General features: G+C 38.6%; 1 protein-coding gene and 1 pseudogene across 2 annotated transcripts in view; one reads left to right on the plus strand and one right to left on the minus strand.

Moving 5' to 3' along the window:
* Window positions 1-13,954, plus strand: part of EXOC4 (exocyst complex component 4) — a 721,833-nt gene that overhangs the window by 143,942 nt on the left and 563,937 nt on the right. The window lies entirely within an intron of this gene.
* LOC148162541 (large ribosomal subunit protein eL21 pseudogene) lies at window positions 12,489-12,985 on the minus strand (annotated as a pseudogene).

The following is a 13,954-nucleotide window of genomic DNA, read 5'->3' on the forward strand; positions in this document are numbered from 1 at the left end:
GCCTGAACCAGACAGTGCCACACAGATTCCCCATCTTGGAATTTGAATTTGGGACCAGAAGATGACAGTTCATGGGGCACCTGAGTGGCTCAGTCAGTTGAGCATCCGACTCTTGATTTCGAGTCAGGTCATGATCTCAGGGTCCTGAGATTGAGCCCCGCATGGGGCTCCGTGCTTAGCGAGGAGTCTGCTCGAGATTCTCTCTCCCTCTGTCCACCACCTCCCTGCCCCTGCTCATGTGTGCACGCAAGTGCTTTCTATCAAATAAATACATAAATAAATAAAATCTAAAAAAAAAAAAAACAAAAAACAGTTCTGGCCTTGCTGATCTAATGTGAGGAGACTAGAAGCCAAGGAAGCTTTAGCGTAGCTACCTTCTTTTATGTGGAGTAATAGAGAAAGCTTGTCACAGAGGGTAGAGGGAAATTAGACCTGCAGAAAGAATCAGAATAATGGACGGAGAGGACTCACTCTGAGGGATCTTGTCTGCTTTCCATTTCCCTATTGCTTTTCTTAGTTCTGGCTACATTTTTGCCTTTGCGTTGCATAATAGACCTCTAAATTCATAAATTAAACTCCCTTTTTAATTTAAGCTATTTTGAGTTTTCTGTTACTTTCAACTAGAGAGCTGAAGGCCAATGAATATGGTACTTAAAATTTTTTTTTAATCCCCAAACTACTTACTCCTTTTTCTCCCCTACGTAATTTGTTTTTAAAGGCCAATTATATTCTTTATTGAGTATTTTTTTTTTCAGGATGTTTTAGAAATGTGAAATCAAGAAATATGATCCTTGTCCTCAAGCACTTTTTAATTTACTGAGATGGACATGTAAATGACCACCTATAATATCAGGCAGAAGAAAGAAAAATAAGTACTATGTGCAACTCCTGTAGGCGGTCTTTTTTTTTTAAGATTTTATTTTTGTGAGAAAGAGCACACATGAGCAGGGGTGGAGGGTGGGGGTGGGGAGGGGGAGGAAGAGGGAGAAGCTGACTCCCTGATGAGCAGGGAGCCCAATGCAGGACTTGATCCCAGGACCCTGGGACATGACCTGAGCCTAAGGCAGAGGCTTAACAGACTGAGCCACGCAGGCAACCAAGGTAATTGTTATCTTTTTTTGATAGTATTACTTAAAGTCATTTAAAAACTTTTTTTTTTTCCCCCCTGCTAAGCCCTTTTGTCCCTCACTTGGTGCTAAGGTCCTGATTGATGCTTTGGGACCTATCATTTTTGCCTTTTGCCTCAGAGCACTGCAAGCAGGCCAGGCCGAATGGCCACATGTACCTTTCTTGATCAAAGTAGGTGGAGGGAATTACAGGGATGTAGGCAAAGCTGGAAATGGAAACAAGACAAAACAGAAGCTCAGATATGAAATTTAAAAAAAAAAACTTGCTCAGGGAAACTATTTGCTCTCCCAAGATGACCAGGCCACCCTTATCTGAGGGTGATTTGAACAGTTCTGTGTTGCCTATAAGCTAGCATTGTGTGTGAAAAGGGTACTTCTGTAGCTAGCATTGTACACTAAAAAGGATAGTTAATATAAGAGTTCTGTGCTCCCGATAGCTCATGTTATGTAATGAAAGGGTGCTTATGTAGCTGGCACTGCGTAGTAAAAAGAGCACCTATTATGAGAGCTCTGTGCTTTCTGTCGCTTGCCTTACATAACGGGTGCTGAAATGACATGGAAGCCAGGGAAATTGTAGTCAAACCGCATAGGACTGATTTCAGAACCACGTTTTCTTAACGTGGAGGTTATATAGGTTATATTGTTTTACTGGCTTATGCAGCTTTCCAAAATGACCCAGTTCAGAATGACATTCAACTGTGTTCACCCTAAAGTTTGTGACGTCATGCCCCCGTTGGGGTTATGTCTGCAATCGCCCCAGAAGCAGCTCTGTGTGTTATGCCTGCAGATGGCTCTGAATCTGTCAAGGGAAGAGCAAGATAAATATTTTCTTATAAATATAAAAGGAAGAGTTAAACACTTATTGTTGAGAAACCAAGCTGATAAACATATTATATTGTCTGAGGCACCAGAAATAAGCAAATTAATTACATGCAAATAACTGTTGCTCATGAAGTGTGGGATAATAATAGTATCTGTTGGATGTTTATGGTAAGTTTATTTACATGACTCAATTTTCTGCTGATTTTCCTATGGAAAATGATAAATACTTGGTTCCTTTGCCTTTGTTTCAGAAATGCTTTATTGAAATTGTGAAAACTGTGCTTTGTCTTGCTATCCTTGCCTTGCCAAGGGCAGCTCTAAAGATAGTATTTGTGTACATACATGGTGAAGAAAGAATTGTTAATTGTGGGGCTTTTTTGCTTTAAACAAATGCCATCATCAGCATCATTATGTCATACAGAAGTTTTTATTATTGAATATTATCACTCATGTAGTTCAGTCCAGATCGACTTTCTCTTGATTGTTTTCATGAACATCTTTTGATGTTCCCTGGCGAACTTCAGACGTTTCCTCTCTTAAGGCAACACAGGGAATTGAACAGTTCATATTGACAGTGTGATCCACGGTGTGGGTCTCTGCCTTTTGTGCTAATGAGTGATTTGGTTCCTTTTGAAAAGATGACTCTAAAGTCTGCTTGGTGCCCACACATTCTAAAGAAACCTCTGCATCCTGCTGTCACTTTCCATCCTCCTGAATGTGTATCCTTCTTGAGGTACATCAGGGGTAATTAGATGAGTTCTTTTATTCTTTCAAGATTATCAATTCTTGTGAGTCATTCACTTCGATTATATATCAGATGTCTCATGAGCTAGGCAGTATTTTGGATGGGATAAGGAGTAATTGTTTTTCTATCCAACTTTTCAGGCCATGCTAATCCACTGAATGCTTCCCTCAACAGGGTGATATACACCTTCCCTAGGTTACTGTTTTGTTTGCTCTCTGTATGCTAAATCTTAGGCATTTTGCTCACCTCTGTGCATTTTCATCAACAACTTTGACATTTTGACATAGTTTAGAAATGATTATCTTACGGCATGCCAAACTCTGTGATTAATCATCTGTTCACAAAACAGGAAGAAGAATCAAAATACACTTTTGCTTTAATTTTTGGTAGAGGAGGAATTTTTAACATCAACTCCAAAAGCAAAACTGAGTATTTTGTGTCTTGGATTAGTTTGTATCTGCTACTCTCCAACCTTATTTTGCCATCTAGTGGTTACATGTGCATTGGGGTGCTAGAGAACATGGGGGTGGCATAGGAAGGTTGAACTGCTGAACTCTGTAAATCAACAGCTTGCCTTTGGGGGCTCTCTTTGCTATCCTTTCCATGGATTGCCATGGTAGAGGTTAAAATTCAGAAGGCTAAATTTAGTGGCCAAAATCAACAGCTTGCCTTTGGGGGCTCTCTTTGCTATCCTTTCCATGGATTGCCATGGTAGAGGTTAAAATTCAGAAGGCTAAATTTAGTGGCCAAAAAGTGAGGGCAGTACACACACACACACACACACACACACACACCTTGGGGATCCCCTGTTCTGCTGTTCCTCCTTTCAGATTGAGATTCCCATGTAGAGCAATTATACTACTTTTTAATAATCCTGATTAAAAGGAAGAGAAAAATCAATTGGTATATTTTGAGGATAAAATCAATTTTTTTTTTTATTACAGAAAAGGATGAGAGATGTAACTACCTTGTGTTTGCAAATTATTTGCTTTCAGTCTGTGATGCTTTCAAGAGTTTGAGAAATAGGGTATTTAGCTTCTCAGTTTATGACTGATAGGATCATGGTAAAAGTGCTCCAGCCTAATGGAAGCTTAAAATTCAGCTCTCAGAAGACAGTGATTTGTATGTCTACGGATTATTAAACCTCAGCATAGAGAATGTCCTGATTTAAAATTTTCCAGTTTTATTCACTTGGTCTGATGTGAGGAGCAGCTATTCTGTCTATAGACTTGTGTAGTAGATTGTAAAATTTCTCTACCACAAATAAGTTTCTGGTCAGACCCAACCAGACTGAGCTCTAAGGAGTTCTTTCCCTCTTGAGCTTCTCAGAGGATTACTCAGATTTCTTGACCCTTGACTTTGTTGTTCATTGACACCTAAATGCCATTCCAGTGGCCATAAGCATGTGCCATGAACTAGAGCACATGCCATAGAATGATCAGGAAGAAGCAACAATCTCAGAACAGATGGCCATCACTCTATGCTAATATTTTATTATATTTATAATGCAGGCCCTCGCGTAGTGAAGGAATGTTTATCAGTTCTGTCTCTAATATGAGATTTCAAAGTAATTAGTATTCTTAGATATACTTTATATATCTAGAATATATATATAGCTTGGATATATACCTTATATATCTAAGAATACTAATTTGTTATGATCATGTCAAAGCTGATTAAAGGGATGGTAGAAATATTGGTGTCTTAGAAAGGCTGGAGAGGCAGGGAAAGTATTAACCAAGAGAGATATGATTTGAGAATAGGGATTGAGGTAATTAATAATATGGGTTAGAAGAACAATGAAGAAGGAGAAATAGGGAGTATATTGATTTAGGCGCAAGCATACTGGAACAATAAAGACTTATAATAGAATATTAGAGAGAGAACTGATAGAAACATGGCTTTTCATATCTTTTAATTGACTTTACAGTGTTTGCCTTGGGCCCAAAATAATGAGCCAAGTGTAAAATTTACTTTGAAATCTTAATCTGAATATTGTAAATATTTCACTAGCATATCATCTACTTTATATTTCAATATGCCACTTTGATTTTTATTACCTATTGGGATCAGTATTTTTCCGTAATTGTTTTAGTTTTCAAGATTAAGAAAATTGAGATAGAATCTACGTCCTATAAAATTCATCATTTTGAAGTGTACAATGCAATAGTTAAAATTCAGTAGTTTAGTAGGTGTACAATTCAGTAGTTTTTAGTATATTCACAAGGTTATGCATCCCTCATCACTGCCTAGTCCCAGAACGTGTTCACCATCCCAAAAAGGAACCTAGTCATCAGCAGTAACTCACCATTAGCAGTTCCCTCCCATTCCTCCTTCTTAGCCTTTTGGCAACCTTCAATCTACTTTCTCTTTATGGATTTACCTATTTTGAACATTTCATGTAAGTGGAATGGTATAATACATAATCTTTTGTGACTAACTTCTTTCACTTAGCATCATGTTTTTCAGGTTCATCCATTTTATTGCATGTAGCAATACACCATTCCTTTTTATTTCCTAATAATACTCCTTTGTGTGGACATTTGATGTATCCATTGGTAAGTTGAGGCATTTCTGGAGTGTTTCCACTTTTGGCTATTATGAATAATGCTGCTGTGAACATTCATGTACAGGTTCTTACGTGAAGATGTATTTAGAATTTGTGTATACCTAGGAATGGAATTTTGAGGTCATATGTTAACCCTGTTAACATATTTAACTGTTAACTTTTTCAGGAACTGCCAAACTGCCAAATTGGCTGCACCATGTTATATTCCCACCAAATTGGGCATATTGTTTGAAATGTAACTGACATACTGTTAAAAATAAGTTTACCATTTGTTTCCTGCCTTTTGGAACATCATGTGTACTGGAATGAGTTATGACCTGAAGCTTTGAACGGTCACAGAATTTTAGAGCTGGAGGGTTTCTAACGAATCCATCTTCCCACTGGAATGGACGGTCTCTGTGATCCGGTACCTTGTCTGTTTTGGTCACTGCTGTATCCACTCCACCTAGGTCAGGACTGTAAAAGAGTAGGTGCTCAGTAAATGTTTTCTGAATAAATGAATATAATCCAACTCCTCTGTTTTTTAATGAGAAAAATTATGCCTAAAGAGATCAGGTGACTTTCTAAAGGTCACACACAGACTTAATGGCAAAGCAACAGCTAGAATCCTTGGTCCTGATTTCCCTGCCCAGCTTTTAGCATCACAGTCTTGAATTCACTCCTCTGTCTGAGCTTGGTGGTCCATCGCTGACCTCGCTGACCTCCTATAGCATTTTCTGACAGTTTATAGCTTTGCTTTGGGCTTTATTGACATTTAATGAACGTTTTTGTTCTTGTGAAGTCATTTACATGCTTACTGCTGAGGCCAGCGTTCATAAAAGGAGAAAAACATTTAAATAACTGCATTTTACCTAGGGAAGATAAATTACAGTTGCCCATCAATAAATAGATAACTTTCATAGCTGCCAAGATTATTAGATTGTAGAAGACAATAAATTTGCACCCTCCCTTATGAGTCACTTGCCTTAAAAAATTCACAACTAATTATCTAAAAGTGAGACAAGTTAATGGAGGCTTGCTATCTATTTACTAGTATTCTTTTCTTTCCTAATCACCCTTGTGGATGGAGGAATCCATTTTATCAGCCTTTCCTCCCTACTCTGCTCTTCCGGAGTAATGTATGTATAAATTAAATGTAGCATAGCGTAGATTACCCTGTATCTGAGGCAGTGTTCTTGAAGGAGCCACATTTGCATGATAAGTGGAGTTGTATGCCATGAAGGATAGGTTTATAGACTGGACCCTTAATGAAGTTGAGAATCACTGTGCAAAAGCTATAGACTGTAGGTAGAAATCTAGAGCCTTTGAATACAAAGAGTATATATTTCACTTCCTTTTGACAAAGTCTTTATTTTATAAGGCTTTATGGGAAACAGTTCAATTACTTCAGTTAAAACTCATTCCAGGAAGCAGAATATGAAGACATTACTTGAAAGTATTGAGATTTTTCTCCTTTTTGTAACTTGTCACCAGTTGATTGATACCTAGTATTAGAGTAAGAGGTTTAACAGATTCCCGAACTCTGGTTGTATTTGTCGATATCTGTGGGACATCTCCTAGGGAGCATTATAAGGCTGTTAAGGTAATAATTGTGTTTCTGGTTTACTCCATTCATGTAGTGTTGGGCATTGAGATTGGGAAAATATAAAAAAATCTGCCTTTTGGCTAAGGTAAGAAATAAAGGCATTTTTAGGGATTAGCATGGGGTGGTGGGGGAAAATAGGCTTTTATTTAGAAGATGTATGTTTAAATTCTGGCTCTGTGACTAACTTGTTGAATAATCTTGTTTTATTTCATTTCATTGTATTTTATTTTATTTTATCTAAAGATTTATTTATTTAAGAGACAATGAGAGTGAGAGCAAAAGAGAGGGAGAGTATGTGAGTGGGAGGAGGGGCAGAGGGAGAGGGAGAAGCGGACTGTCCGCTGAGCAGGGAGCCTGACAGTGGGCTAGGGACTCGATCCCAGGACCCCGGGATCATGACCTGAGCTGAAGGCATACACTTACCCCTGAGTAATCTTGTTTAAATCACAGAACTTCACCAAGGCTCACTTTACTCATTTATAAAACATGGATAATAGTAATTCCTCACAGTGTGGCTTTTGTGAGATATTGTATGGGACACATAGTAGGCATTCAGTAGTTGTCAGTGGAATCTGAACCTGGGGTTCATTGACCTCTCCTAATCAGGTTTTGTTATATGTCTGTGCTTGCATACTTAGATACATACATTCAGCGCACACACACACACACACACACACACACACACACACACACACACTCACACACACTCCAGTCTGTGTCCATCCCACATCTTGTTCCCAGTAGGATTTAACTGGTTATGTGGTTGACAAGTTAACTCCTAAATGTATGTGGACAATCAGAGGCTTTTAAAATTATAGGGCGCCTGGGTGGCTCGGTTGGTTAAGCGTCTGCTTTTGGCTCAGATCATGATCCCAGGGTCTTGGGATTGAGCCCTGTGTCGGGCTCCCTGCTCGGCTGGGAGCCTGCTTCTCCCTCTTACTCTGCCTCCCCCTGCTTGTGCACGCTCTCTCTCTCCCTCTGTGTCAGATAAATAAATAAAACTCTTAAAAAAAAGATTTAAAATTATCTTATACTGTTATTTACTGTAAAGATTTGTTAATAATTGCTATAAATCTGTTAAGTGCTTTCCAGTCTTTGCCAGTGCCACCGCTATTGCTTACATTATCCAAGTTGGAAACCTTGGCATGATCTTTTCTACCTTCTCTGTTCTTTGTAATTTTGCTGCCTAGAAGGGTATTTCTATGTAAAGCTAAAATTGTATAAAAGATAGTTGATGCTAGTGTAAGGTAGACAATTTATTAGTTACTGGATTACTGAGGTGCTATAAAATTCCTAATCATGTCCATTTATACTCAGAAATACAATATAATTCAATTCTAAAGGTTTTTTTCCCCCTCTGTTCTTATTTTCTAGTGATCCTCTAAATGGAAGCTTATAAAACTAGGTTTCTTTCACCAAGATGATGTAGTGAGGAGACCTTTTTGTATTCCATTAGCAGCAGGATACCAGGCGTGGGTAAACGACAACAAAAACTTCCAGCAGCCTGTGTCTGAGGATGTGGTAGACTGTTCCGCAAATAGTCATTCCTTACCCTATCTCCACCCCTTTCTCTGTGAGAGTATACTTCCTTCTTCCATTGACACTGGTCTCGGACATGTCACCTACCATGACCAATGGCATCAGCAGATAATGCCACTAGCAAGGGCTTCAAATGTGCTTGTGCATTTGGATTTGGTCTTTTGCCAAATCCCAGATAACCAGCGTATATGTGATCAAGAAAGAAGTGCTTATTGTTGTATGTTGTTGAGTTTTTAATGTGGTTGTTACTCAGTATTGTTGTGGCATTAGCTAACAGATACAAAGGGATGCTGTTTCCTTATAAGGATTTCCTTTATGTACCGATTTGGGAGCCTTAACTTTCCCTATAGAATCAAAAACCTTATTGTTTGATTGTACTATCTTAATGCCAATTTTGCATCTCTGGTCACTGACAAAATTGTTCAGGATTGAAAGCCCAGTTAAAAGGAACGCTAACAATTCAGAGCTGAAAGAAGGGTGCCTGGTTGACCCTGACTATCTCTGCAAACCTGTCTGTACTTGGAAGTTGTTTCTAGGAGAAGATAATGGCCAGTGGCTCCTTTCTTTGGTAAAGTCATTGCATTTCCTTAGTGGTGAAAAGGGCAGTGAATACACAAAGGTAGTCTCTTTAATTATGGAAAGAGCCTATTAAAATTCCATTTTGTCTTTAGAAGTGAACATATAAAGGAAAGTTGGGGAAGCCAAACACCTCTTTAAAATAATGATTGTCTTGGGCTAATTCCTTCACTGTGCCTCCAGCATCATTAGATGCCAATCCTTCTGTGTAGGTTCATTTGCAAACAAAACTGATTAGAGAGGGGAGGCTGTGTGCTGGAGACTTCCCTAAAGCACAGGTTTCAGACACCTGCCCAGTATTTAAACTGGTTACTGTCGGCAGTACTTTTATTTATTTTCCCTCCACCTAGGAAAAAAATGGAGGCGGTGGGGGGGGGATTGTTTATTTCAAAGGGTATTGGAACCCATCGTTCAAAAGAGAACACTAAAAAAAGAGAAAAAAGGATATTATGTGAAAGCTCGGAAGGTTTTCAGAATTTCTGTTTCTTGCCCATTATAAACATGATCTTTCCCTTTGCTCTGAGCTCCCCCCTCTGGCATTCATGGTATATTTCCCTTTCTATTATTAACAAACTTCAAAGCTCCCCCACCGTGTCATTTTGCTGTCCTTCCAGACTGCAAAGCGATAGTAGGGACTGCTTTTATTTGCTAGAGTTTGGAGGGTTGCAGATTAAGGAATGTAGAGGAACTGCCTGCAACATCTATTAACTTTTAATTCAGTGCAGAAAAAATCGGAAACCAGTGCACCATTGATGCTTCAAAGATACTTTGAGCTTGTTTAACCATTTTTTTTAAGGCTTGTGTGCCAGGACTGAAATGAGTTGCATTTCACAGACCTCGGGATTGTGCTGTCATAATAGCCAGATCCATATGGCTCTTTGTTTTTGTAATTAAAGCTTTATCCTTACTGTTTTTTTTTTCTTAAATGGCAATCTTAGTTCTGATGGAGACTGATTGCTTTATTGTAAGTAAACACTTAACTATTGTATCATATTTTCTCTAAAAAGAAGATTGGTAATGTCTAATTTCTTTCACACTGTCTAGGAATCTGATTTTCAATGCAGCTTAATGTTTCAGAAAGCAAAATCTCATTCCTTTAAGACCAAAGGTTGTATTCTAACATTTTTAAGTGGAAAAGTTTATAAAATATATTTCTCACATTAGGTCTATAGGAGTGGAAAAAGTTTTCCTTCACCTTCTTAGGATCCCTGGCTGGGTTTGAAAATGGTCAGAGACAATTAAGAGGAGAAAGGCATACAAATGTATTTCATGTAATTTTTCTATGACCTGGGGCCTCTCATAAAAAAAGGCTCAAAGACATGGTGAAACCTACTTGCTTTGTTATATTAGGTTTAACAAAGGCAACTGTGGACAAGTGACTGAGCTATGTGAGGAGGCTAAATTAGGAAGATGAGCGTTACTTCAACAAGACCTATTTGTGTATAGTTCTTTTACCCCCAGCTTCTTGTCCTTGATGGTAAGCATGTTACTTTCCTTCTGGTCTTGAGAGGACATCTTTCATGGAGGAATTTCATCTCCTGCTCTTAAGAAGAAGAGGGAAGGTCAGAGTGTTTTTCTTGTATTTGCTGTTTTTCAAGTGGCTTTAACTCAAAATGCGCCAAAATGGCGTATTTTGGGATTATGTGCTCTGAACTCTTTCAGGTCTTTTTGCCACAAAATCCCGAGCGCATCGAGACTTATCTTGATGGTTTGAAGGGCCATCATTTTGAACCTGGTGAACTGATGCTTCATTTGAACTCTGCACACTACCCTTTACCGAACGTGTTGCGTGTCAGAGTTCCCCTTGCCACCTCCAGAGGCCTGTACAGTGTTGTCCGCACCTTGAACCAGCCCCAGACTTACGTTTCTTTCTGTCTCACTTGTCTGCTTTTCAGGCCATTTGTCTTTTTCCCCTTGCTGTGTGGTGGTAGGGTATCCTATGTAGATGCTTATTATGTCTGTCTCAGACAAGCTCCTCATGCCTTCTAAGCTGCCTAACAACTGTGGTATAAGCTTGGAAGGCAGGAACCAAGGTCGCTAGAATTGCAGGTAGAATATGTAATCAAGAGAACACTCAACTGGCATCAAGTGCCTGAGCTCTTAACTATGGATTTTGTAACCTAAGTAAATTTTGCCTATTGAAATGTCTCTTTCCTGTTCTTTAAGTTCTGAGTGGTCCAGGTTACCAGATAAATTAGGTGCTAACGATAGCAGTCAAATGACACTTGAAACACATTTATTATAGAATGCTCTCTCCTAGTCACATGCGTCTGTATGTCTGTCATTCGAGTTTTAGATGTTCCATGGACATCCATTTTTGGAGAAAATGCTTCATTATTTAGATATTTCATTTCCAGAAGTATCTGGGTGAGGTAAAAGTTTCTGCCATTGCTTCTTGTCCTACCTAGATTACGTTGAATGACTAAGTGAATAATTAAACTTGCTTCTTTTGACCCTGAAGTGCTTGAGTTTTTTTCTTTCCTTTGAATCAAGCCCTTGGTTAGATTTTTTTTTTTTCCAATTAGCTCTTAATTTTTTTTTTTTAAATATTAGATCCTCCGACCTTATTCGTCTGTGGCTAAAAGTTTGGGCCCTTTTACCAACCTCTTCTTATTTCCTTAATCCTCTCTAGCCCTTTGCCATCCCTTTTTTACTGTCCTTTTTATGAGTTTGACTTTTTTTTCTTTAAAGACTCCACGTATAAGATTCCCTGTATTCACTCAGCATGATGCCCTCAAAGTCTATTGGAAATGGCAGGATTTCCTTTTTCTCACGGCTGAATAATATTCCACTGTGTTGTGTGTATGCGTGTATGTATATGTGTATATATATATATATATACATGTATTTACACACACCTCACATCTTTATCATCCATTCGTTTGTTGATGGACGCTTCGGTTGCAGCATTATCTACAACAGTGAACATATAGAAACAATCTCTTAATTTGTTCTTGCCAATCTTTTATTCCTAGAGGTAGAATAAGGGTGTTCGAATTTTCTTAAGCAGCATTTTTTTTTTTGCATGTGTTTTCTGCTTTGTTTTAAGGAGATAGAATTTATTCTTGCCAGTTATTTCAAGAGATCAGTGCTCTTACATCAGCTTGATTGTTTTTGAGAGATTTTTTTTTTCTTGGCATCTAGACAAACTGGAAAGGACATGGGTCAGACCTAGAGTGTTCTGGCCTTCCTTGTACTCCCTCTCTGCTCCCTCAGCTGGTACGTCTGTGCTTGCCCCATCCAGCCCCCCGGAGCTTGGCCCTCTGAGTGAGGTCTTGAATTTGACTCTAACTATCCTTTGTAGGCCAGAGCTGTCGGTATTCATATCAATGATAGTACCTTTGGATCTGTTTTCTCCTTTGCTCTTCTTTTGGCATAAAGACTCATCAATGATGAAATCCCCTTTCTCAGTAATCAGGGCCGATACCCTTTTCCTATTCCTGAATAGGAAAAGGGTATCCTTTTTCCTGAGAGAAGATGAACATCACTCATTTCTTTCTTTTTTTTTGTTTTTTAGAGTCTTGAGGTCTTTTATTTTCTTTACATTTATCATGCCATGAATTCATAGGGAATGGGTTCCAGCAGTTTGGGCCCCTTTCCATTAGTTCTCACAAAGTGTGCTTCTCTGGGTAGGGCACGCTGGCGCCCAAGTTACCTTTTTCTTTGGCTTCCTTCTTTTTCTGATCATTTTCCTTCACACGCTTCAGGAAGCTATCTCGGCTCTTTGAGTGTTTAATATGCTCAATGTGTACATTAATTCTCTTGGCAAGAATCTTGCCCTTAACATGTTTGCTTACAACAATGCCAACAGCGTGCTGAGTAACATTGTAGACTCTTCCATTTTTGCCATGGTAACATTTGTGGGGCACTCCTTTTTGAACAGTGCCCCTTCCCTTGATGTCCACAATATCACCTTTCTTATAGATTCGCATGTATGTGGCCAAAGGAACAACTCCATGTTTTCTAAAAGGTCTAGAGAACATATAGCGGGTACCGCTCCTCTTTCCCTTTGTGTTGGTCATTTTGGCGAATTACTGGAAGATGGCGGTTCCGGCCGAAAGCGAACATCACTCATTTCTTAAGGGATAGTCTGCTACCCTAATCCTCAAGGCGGTAGAGGACCTGATCAGACAGCTGGGACTGACTTGTGACGGAAGCAGCCTTCCTAAGTGCCGTATACCTTTCCTGTATGTGAGTTCAGTGGCTTTCAATTTGGCTTAATCAGTGTGTAGTTATGAATATGTATTGCATGGAATGCGCTATACTCTACATAAAGAGATACCCAAAGATGCCCAAAGATGGAATCTTCCCCCTTTTAATTTAGCTTGTGGGGGAATGTAGCATTTAGTCTTTTTGCTTCTGTTTATAACTATTTGAGATCTTTTCCCATTAGCTTAGTGTCAGCCACATGAAAGCATATGCCTTTATATAAATTTGCCTGTCTGCCCTGTTTATAAATTAAGGATAAATTAATTGAAAAGAGTATTTGGGTGTTTGACGTTGCGTGGGGGATGGGTTGGAATGTCTGTGTGAGACAATTCCATGATTCATTGAATTATAGTGATCAAAGTAAAGGTAGATTTTAGGATTTCTGTTTATCTTTTGGCCTCTCTCTAAGCTTAGTATGTTTTCCAAATATTTTAGAGGATTTCTTTATAAAGAAAGTACTGAGAATATTTGCTCAAATTTATGGTATATATTGTACATCTTTTGCTTTTATTTTATAGTTTCTCAAATTTACTCTGTTTATATTTCTAGAGTGTTTAGGGTTTTATTCTGATCATGGTTTATGATTTAATTGGCTACCAGATGTTCACATATTCTACCTTTTCCTATTATTTCATACACAAGAGAAAAAAATGGTCTATAACCTCCTCTGTGATGCAATTTTCTGCTCAGAAGAAAGGGAAAAGTTTGGTACCATTCACTTTCTAGCTCGTTGTCTTTATACACATTCAGCTACCTGGTGATCAGTTGCTGGTTACTCCAAA

Source organism: Eumetopias jubatus, unplaced genomic scaffold (genome assembly GCF_037043125.1).
Source record: "Eumetopias jubatus isolate StellerSeaLion01/CBP00866 unplaced genomic scaffold, mEumJub1_p1.0 scaffold_14, whole genome shotgun sequence".
NCBI lineage: Eukaryota > Metazoa > Chordata > Mammalia > Carnivora > Otariidae > Eumetopias > Eumetopias jubatus.